General features: G+C 36.3%; 1 protein-coding gene across 1 annotated transcript in view; it reads left to right on the top strand.

Moving 5' to 3' along the window:
- Window positions 1–9446, top strand: part of Aoah (acyloxyacyl hydrolase) — a 201426-nt gene that overhangs the window by 41972 nt on the left and 150008 nt on the right. The gene's annotated exons all lie outside the window — the stretch shown is intronic.

Genomic DNA, 9446 nt, shown 5'->3' with positions numbered 1-9446 from the left:
ATGTAAATTATAGGTGGGATGCTGTGTCATACATTTGTTATCCCAGCTATTTGGGAAGCTGAGGCAGAAAGACTGAAAGTTCAAGACCAGCCTGGGCAGTATAGTGATACCCTATCTCAAAATTTTTAAAAGTTGGTTACACATACATACATGTGTGTGTGTGTGTGTGTGTGTGTGTGTGTGTGTCTTTAAAACTGTGTTGCTATTTTATGTATTTCTTTAGTCATGTAGGACCTAGCACATCTCATGTATCTTTTGGGTCTCTTCTCTTCAGCTCACGTGCCTGAGATCCATCCCATGTTCTTGTCACGTCGATAGCTCATTCCCCCAACTACAGACAGTGCTGACTACGTCTCTACAGGTGTCTCCCTACTGCTTCACCCACTGATGTTGGGTTGTTTTCTGGTTCTTCCCCCTTCATTGTGCCAGAGGCTCAGAATATAACATCACCCTTATTTTTTATTTTTTATTTTTTTTCCATGTGTACAGGGGTAACACATCGTACTAAATATGTAAGGTCACATCTACGTGGGTTTGATTACAGAAACTAATAAAGTATTCTCTAAATAATGAAAAAAAGAATAAGATAAGACTATAAGAGCAAGAAGCAATTTAAATATGTTCAGGGACCATTTTCATCTCCAGAATTAAGGATTACTTTAATGTTACATCATTGCCTTTTCTCTTTTACTTTCCTTTTTAGTTTTATTTTAGGATTCCCTATTTTTAATACAGATTCTTCATACAGAGATATCTTTAACTGAAATACTGAATAGTTTCTTTGGTGTGAAAAACTATAATAAAGAAGCAATTTAAATATGTTCAGGGACCATTTTCATCTCCAGAATTAAGGATTACTTTAATGTTACATCATTGCCTTTTCTCTTTTACTTTCCTTTTTAGTTTTATTTTAGGATTCCCTATTTTTAATACAGATTCTTCATACAGAGATATCTTTAACTGAAATACTGAATAGTTTCTTTGGTGTGAAAAACTATAATAGAGTACAGGATCCTAATGAGATAATTGATAATGTGAAATAGGAAGTAAAGGGCTAAAGGTGTAGGGAAAGTGGGAAGGGTGGGGGAAAGGTAATAAGGGAGAGAATATAACATCACCCTTCACGACAGGCTACCCTAGAGATGTGGAATTTTAAAGCTAAGAATTTAAAATAGTACAGAGTAGGGACATAATTACTGTTCCTCATACTGTGTACCTGCTTCTGTCAATATGGACCTCACTCTGTTATGCAAATGACACATGGTGGATCGTGAGTGTTTGGGCCTTTTAATACTGCACTGACTGCCACGGCCTTCTAACCAGACTCAGGCCTGCCAGCTTGCTCAATGTCCTGCAGTTCTATAATGCACATGATTCCACTTGGGAATGCAGGTCTCAGCATGGCACTTCCTTCTGTAAGGCTCTTCAGAGTCTGCAAACCCTTGCAGGCTTCCTACCCCATACACAAGACTCTTCAAGAACTGGTCCTAAGAGCTTTTCCAGGCTGATCCCTTGCTAGCCTCATAGGATAGCACATTCCACTTGTAGTTCTCCCTACACACCAAGAGGATTTTGCCTCAAGACCTTTGCAGGAAATGTTCCCTAGGCTCAGCACATTCCAAACCTCTGCTCCCAGGCACATCCTGCTTCAGCCCTCAGCTCCAGGTCCTCAGGAAGCCAGGCCACTTCCCTTTTACTCTCGGTACATTGTTTTAGTAGCTGCTCTCTGGAACCCCTTTTGGCCATCTGCAGGTGCAACTGGCACAGCAGGTGAGCTGTTCAGGAACAAGTAGGCATGGATGTTTTTTAAAAAATGAGCTCAGGAAGTCACCAAAAAGGGACCCACACCTGAGGAGTAACATTTTCCTTTCTAAGATGAGTCATTTCCATTAGCATCAAGTGGGCTGTTCTGAAGGAAGGCTGATGCAATAAATAATCTCCCTTCATGGTTCTGTATGCTGTTCTGTTGTACATTCCATTCCATTAGTCACGTGCTGATAGAATTTCTCCTCTTGGGTTGTGCTCTTTTTATGTCTTGATACAAATGATCAGATACAGCTATGGGTTGATGTAGGCCCTGAAAATAACTTCATGCTTTAGTTTTACCTGAATATCAGTCTCCTTGTATGAAATGTATTTCCTAATCCAGACAGCAGCCCTTCTTTATCTCATTCCAGTCAGTTCTCAATAATTCATGGACTAATTATGCATCAAATATATTATTTCCTACCCACAGGCAGAGATAGCGACTGCTGTAAAAGGGTGAACACCTGAGAACTCAGGCGTTGCCAAGAGCCTGGGTCACACAGTGCCTCAGTCCGTTTGGGCTGCTATAATAGAATGCTTAAGACGGAGAGATTTATAAGTAACAGAAAGTTGTCACTCACATTCTAAAGGGTGGGAAATCAAAGAACAAGGTAGCAGAAGATTCAGCATCTGATGAGACTCAATCTTAGCCTCATTAATTGTACCTTATTCCTACATCCTCACGTAACCAAAGAGGCAGATAAGTTTCCCTGGGGCCTCTGTTATAAAGGGATACTAATACCCTTCATAATCTGCCCTAATTGTTTTCTAACAGCTGTATCTCTTAATACTATTGCATTGATGATTGGATTTCAGCATAGGAGCTTCAGGGAATCACCAACACTCAGCCCATAGCATGCTGGGAAGGGCTTAGGAGCAGGCCTTTCTAGCCTGTGTTCATGTGCAAGGAGCCCTCTCTCTGCTCCTGACTTCCATTGACCTCAATGTTGCCAAAGACAACCTGACTCTGGTCCCTGTGAGTCCTCATCTTGCTCCCTGGACTCTGTTGATGCTTCCTTGTAAACCACAAACTCTGTATCCCAAGCCCAGTCACTCTCAGAGATCAGGAAAGGCTTATGTTTCTAAGATTTTTAAGAGGAAAAATGAAAACAGGATATATAACAATTATGGTTCAATTTAAATATAAGTAAATGGCTTTTCTGGGTATAAAAACTACAAAACAATGTAACTATGTTATTCATAAGATGATTACAGAGATTTTTAAATTCATAGTGCACTAAAGTATGATCCAGAAAGTAAAATATTAAATTATAAGAGGAAGATCTTTCAACTCTGCTGGTGTAGCTCTTGTCTACAATTGATGATATATAACACCTTCTTTGAGAGTAATGTCTGAAGTCAGAATGTGAATATTTTCCAGAGAAAACCTTCTGTCCCCATCCTTGCTATAGACTTTGTTACTCTTCCCATCTGGAAACCCTTGATCTCTTCTTTAGATTTATGATGGTAGAGATCATCATCATTGATATCATCCTACCGTGATCCTAATGAAACCTACCACTTATCTCTGCCAAATATGTTGATGCCTCCTTCCCTACATGCCTCACTCCTATGCAGTTACACAGAGGTAGTAAAAGGAAGCAAATTAATATGGTGTGGGTTCCATGGATATAGAGCTTAGACATTACCACCTTTCTCTAATGATGAGTAAAAGTGGGGCAAACAGAGATAACAATGCTTCTAACCTTAAAATGATCCTTCAGAGAAGTAAGTAAGGTTACTGGGCAAGCTACTGTCTCCATAATTTACAAGTGATTGCTGTATACAAAGAATCACAACTGAAGGAAGGCTTATGCAATAAGTGATCTCCCTTCATGGTTCTGTATGCTGTTCTGTTGTACATTCCATTCCATTAGTCATGTGCTGATAGAATTTCTCCTCTTGGGATGTGCTCTTTTTATGTCTTGATATAAATGATCAGATACAGCTGTGGGTTGATGTAGGCCCTGAAAATAACTTTGTGCTTTAGTTTTACCTGAATATCAGTCTCCTTGTATGATAGAAACTGATAGATCGACACTGCCATAGACAGTAGAACTCAAGTAGAGGAACCTGAACTGTACTTGAGTGCCTGCTGTAAGCTAAACGTGATCAAGTATAAGAGTTAAAAAGTCTGTCACAGGGCTATGCCCACACTTAGGTGAATTTTACTTTCAGGAGTTTAAGAGAGCCTCAAAAATATTCCCGGAGAGACAAAGACCCCATTTGCTTGGGTATTGGGCATTTGAAATTATACCAGCATTCTGTTACTCTTTCAAAGTCTGCCATCAGGAAAAACTAATAACCAGAGCCCAACCTTGTGTGGGTTTTATCATAGCCTACCTGACCTAAGAAAAAAGAAATACCCAAACACAGAAAGCTTTAGCCATCCTGGCCCATGTAAAATGGGTGGAAGAAACTTGAAACGCAGTTGTGAAGTTCACAGACCAGGGGCATAGGATCTGTGAAAGAATGAGACCTGATCACAGTGCTCCCTATCCCCACACTACATGGCCACATTACTAAAGTCCTGTTATGACAGTTCTTTTTACCCAATACATTGTGTCTGGCTATCAAGGAAGATAGGAAAAAATACAGTTCATAGAGACAGAACAAGCATCAGAAAAAGGATGTGGTCATCATCAGAAAAGGAATTAAAACAATTATGGCTAATATATTAGGCATCCTAATGGGTTAAGTACACAGCAGACAAGGAGAGAGACAGGAATACAAATAAAGAGTAATTTTAAAATGCTAGAGAACAAATGAAGAGTAATAAAAATAAGGACTGCTCTTCATGGGCTTATTACTAGAAATGGTTAAGGAAAAATATCTCTGAGCTTAATGATTTATGAACAAAAATCTCCAAACAGAAAAGCAAAAAGTACAAAGAATGAAAACAACAGGTTCAATATCCAAAGACTCTGGAACAACAACAAAATACAGAAATATTTGAATACAAGAAGAAGAGAAAATAACAGATTACCTAAAGCAATGACTGAGCATTTCCCAAATCCAAGTCAAACTGATCCAGGAAGCACAGAGAACTACAGAGTACAAATGTCAAATTAAAACAACAAGCAAAGGAGTACACTTGGGCGTATACTGTTCCAAACACATAAAATCAAAGATGAAGAAACAAATCTCAAAAGAAGTCAGGGGGCATTATCTACAGCAGAGTAAAAATAAGAACATCTGATTTCTCCTCAGAAATAACACCAGCAAGAAGAGAATGGAGTAAAATAAAGTGTTATGAGAAAAAAAAACTCAATCAGCCTAGAATTCCGTACTCTGAAAAATTATCATTTAAAACTGAAGGACAAATTAAAAGACAAAAACAGAAAATTTATTGCCAATAGACTTTTCCAGGTAAGCATAATACTGTAAGTCAGAAATTTGGATCTACATAACAAGGAAGAGCGCTAAAGAAGAATAATGAAGGGTAACAGATCCAGTAGATAATAATTCAACTATATCAGTAATCACTTTGAATGCTAATGGTCTAAAAACACCAATTAAACTTAGAATACAAAGATTATCACAATGAATCATAAAAGAAGACCCAATTATACATTCCTTACAAGAAACTCACTTTAAATATAAAAATAAATACACACACATAGTGAATGAATGAAAAAAGATATATCATTCTTTTTTTTCAGCTTTAATTGAGTTTATTGGTACATTTTAGGGATACAGTACAGTTACATTCATTGTTGGGATCTTGTACCTCTACATGACAAGTCTTGATTCTCATTTTTTCCCCTTACCCCTGCCCTCCCTTCACCCCCTCCTCCCCTCCCCATCTACAAACACTTTATTTCCATCTTTTCATTATCTCACATTGTTTTCTTTTCCCTTATTACCCTTCCCCTACCCATCCCACCTTCCCTACACCTTTAGCTCCTTTCTTCCCATTTCTAAATGTCAGTAATCTTATTAGGATCTTATGTATTATTGCAGATTATTCACACCAGAGAAACTATTCGGTATTTACACATGTGTGACTTATTTATTTCACTTAGGAGTATATCTTCAAAAAAGATATATCATTCTAACAATAATCAAAAGAAAGCAAGAATAACTATATTAATTTTAGACAAAACAGACATCAAAACAAAGAAAGACATAAAAAGACTATTTCAGCCAATGACAGCAAAATACACATTTTCCTCAAGCTCATATGGAATATTCACTAAGACAGAACACATTCTGAGTCATGAAGCACACCTTAAGAAATTTTAAATAGACATCATAGTGCTCGCCGTCAGACCTCAGTAGTGTTAAACTAGAAATCAATGAAAGAAAGGTAACTGGAGAACTAAACATGTGGAGATTAAGCAACAAATTCCAAAATAACATATTCATCAAAAAAAATCTCAATAGACATTTTAAAGTAAATAAAACTTAAAATACAACTTATTGCAATTTGTGAGATGAAGTGAAAGCAGATCTTACAAATTTATAGCGTTGAATGCAAGTATCAGAAAAGAAGAAAGATCTAAAGTTAAGCATTGCAGTTTCTAGCATAATAAAATAGAAAAAGAAAAGCAAATTGGATTCAATGAAAGTAGAGAAAGATAAATAATAAAAATTAGAGCAAAAAATAAAAAACAATGAAATTGAAAATAGTAAAACAATAGAAAAAAACAGTAAAGCCAAAAGCTAGGTTTTTTTTAAAGATCAATAAAATTTATAAGCCTTCAGCCAAGTTAAGAGAAAACAAGAGCAAACTGGGAGTCATGGTATATGGGTTTATGCCTGTAATCCCAGAATTCTGGGAAGCTGAGATAGACAGATAGCAAATTTGATCCCTGGGTGTCATGGTATATGGGTTTATGCCTGTAATCCCAGAATTCTGGGAAGCTGAGATAGACAGATAGCAAATTTGATCCCAACCTAGACAACTTAGCAATTTAGTGAGACATTGTCTGAAAATAAAAACAAAAAATTTTAAAGGGCTAGAAATGCAGCTCAGTGAATTATTCTGGAACCAGAGAGGAGAGAGAGAGAGAAAGAAGAGAGAGAGGGAACAAAAACAACTGTTATCATATTCCATAAATATTAAAAAGATAAGGAATACTATGAAAACTCTTATGCCCCAAAATTTAACATCCTATATGAAATTGTTCAATTCCTGCAAACACAAACTACCAAAACTTCCACAAGAAGAAACAAAAAAGGCCTACATCTATTTAAAAAATAGGATCAATACTATACCTTTGAAACAGAAAGCACCATGCCAGATGGATTCATTGGTGAGTATAATCGAGCATTCAAGGAAGAACTTATATCAATTCTCTATAATCTCTTCAAAAGATAAAAGTTAGTGGAACACTTTCCAACTCATTTTTGGCATCACCCTAACACTCAAACCAGACACGGAAATTATATGAAAACTACAAATAAGCCAGGTATGGTGGTACAGGCCTGTAATCCCACCACTCTGGGAAGTTGAAGCAGGGGAATTGTAAGTTCAAGCCCAGCCTGGGCCATTTAGTGACTTAGCAAGACCCTGTCTCAATATTTAATTTTTTTTTAAAGGGCTAGGAATGTAGCTCAGTGTGGAGGCCCCAGGTTCAATCCCAAGTACTGAGATAGCAGGAAGACAAAAAGAAAAATAGGGAAGAACAAATGAATATTTTCATTATCATGAATATAGAGAAAAAATATTCAACAAACCATTAGGAAATTGAATCCAATAATGTATAAAAAGTTATATGCCACAATGAAGTGGGATTTATTCCAGGTGTGCAGGGCTGGTTTAACATTCAAAAACCTATTAATACAATTAAACACATCAGGAGACTCAAGAAGAAAAATCACATAATCATATTCACAGATGGAAAAAGTATTCAGCAAAACCCAAAACCTATATATGATAAAATTCCCAGTAAACTAGAAATTAAAGAGAACATCTTAAACTTGATAAAAGAGGCCTACAAAGCACCTAACTGACATTATACTTAATGCTAAGAACTAGACACTTTCCTACTAAGATCAGGCCTAAGGCAAGGATGACCCTCCCACTACTTTTTAATATCATTCTGAATGTCAATGGCCAATTGTAATAAGATGAGAAATGAAAATAAAATGTACACTGATTGGAAAGGAAGAAATAAAGCTGTATTTGTTTGCCAGTAGCATGTTGTTTATATAGAAAATCCAAAAGAATCAACAAAATTTCCTGGAAATAATAAGTAATTACAGCAAAGTTGCAGGATGCAAAGTTAGCATACAAAAAACAATTACTACTATTGTGGCTTTCCTCACAATAGCCCACCCTGCTTCCTCCAGGGTGTATTTTTATTTTGCTTTTTTCTCTTTTACTAGGCCTGAGCTTGCTCTGAAGAGCCACTTTCTCTCTTAATCTTCACTTTTACTTTTACAGCTAAATTTTACCACTGCTTTCTGCTAAAAAAGAAAAAAAAATCAATTGCTTAACTCTATACTTACAATGAGCAAATGGAAAATGAAGCAGAACACATAATACTGTTTATATTAGCATGCCCAAAAATGAAATACTTAGGTATAAATCTAACAAAATATGTGCAAGGGCTATATGAGTACAACTGTTGGAATAAATCAAAGAACCAATGTTCATGGCTACGACAAGGGACCAAAGCAATATGATAAGTGGACCAGCAGTCTTTTCCACAAATAATGCTTAAATAAATGGATACCTACATTCCAAAAAAGAAAGAATCTAGAAACTGACTTCACAAAAATGAATTTAAATGGAATACAGACCTAAATGCAAACCTATACAATTCTCAGAAAGTAACATATGAGAAAATCTAGATATCCTTAGGTTTGAGGATAACTTTTTAGATAGGACACTAAAAATGTTATCCATGAATAAAGAAATTCATAAACTAAATATTATTAAAGTTGAAATTGTTATTCCAAAAAGGATATCATCAAAACAAAGGATAATTCACAGACATGAAGACACTATTTGCAAAGGATGTATCTCATATCTGATGAAGTATTGTTTAAAAAAATATGGAGAGTTACTACTATAGTTTAGATCTTGAATGTCCCCAAAAGGTTTGAGGTTGAAGTCTTGGTCCTCAGCCTGTGGTATTACTAAGAGATGGTGGAACCTTTTCAAGGTGGGGCCTCATGGAAGGAAGTGAGGTCAAGGGAGGTGTGACCCTCGAAGGGGATATTGGGATTGTGAACACTTCTTGTCTCTCTCTTTGCTTTCTAGCTTCCATGAGATAAACAAGCCTCCTCTGACATATGCTACTTCACAGGCCCAAAGCAGCAGGGCCAAGCAATCATAGGCCAAAATCTCTGAAACCATGAGCCAAAACAAACCTTTCCTTTTTTTTAAGTTGATTATTTCAGGTGTTTTGTTACAGTGGCAGAAAACTGACTAACACAGGTCTTAAAATTCAACAGTAATTTTTTTAAAAAATTGTTCAAAGACCTTAACACACATTTCTCCAAAGAAGGTATACAGATGATGAATAATTACATGTATAGATGCTTAATATTGTTTTAATCAGGGTATTGAAAATTAAAGCAACTGTAACTCATGATAGAATGACTAAATTCAAACTGAAAGCAGCCAGTAGAATGTTTAAAACCTCTGTGTATCAGTTAAGGCTCTCAAACTCAGTAGGAAAAAAAAA

Source organism: Fukomys damarensis, unplaced genomic scaffold (assembly GCF_012274545.1).
Source record: "Fukomys damarensis isolate Sample0158 unplaced genomic scaffold, DMR_v1.0_HiC HiC_scaffold_17, whole genome shotgun sequence".
Taxonomy (NCBI): domain Eukaryota; kingdom Metazoa; phylum Chordata; class Mammalia; order Rodentia; family Bathyergidae; genus Fukomys; species Fukomys damarensis.
This window is presented reverse-complemented; position numbering and strand designations above follow the sequence as displayed.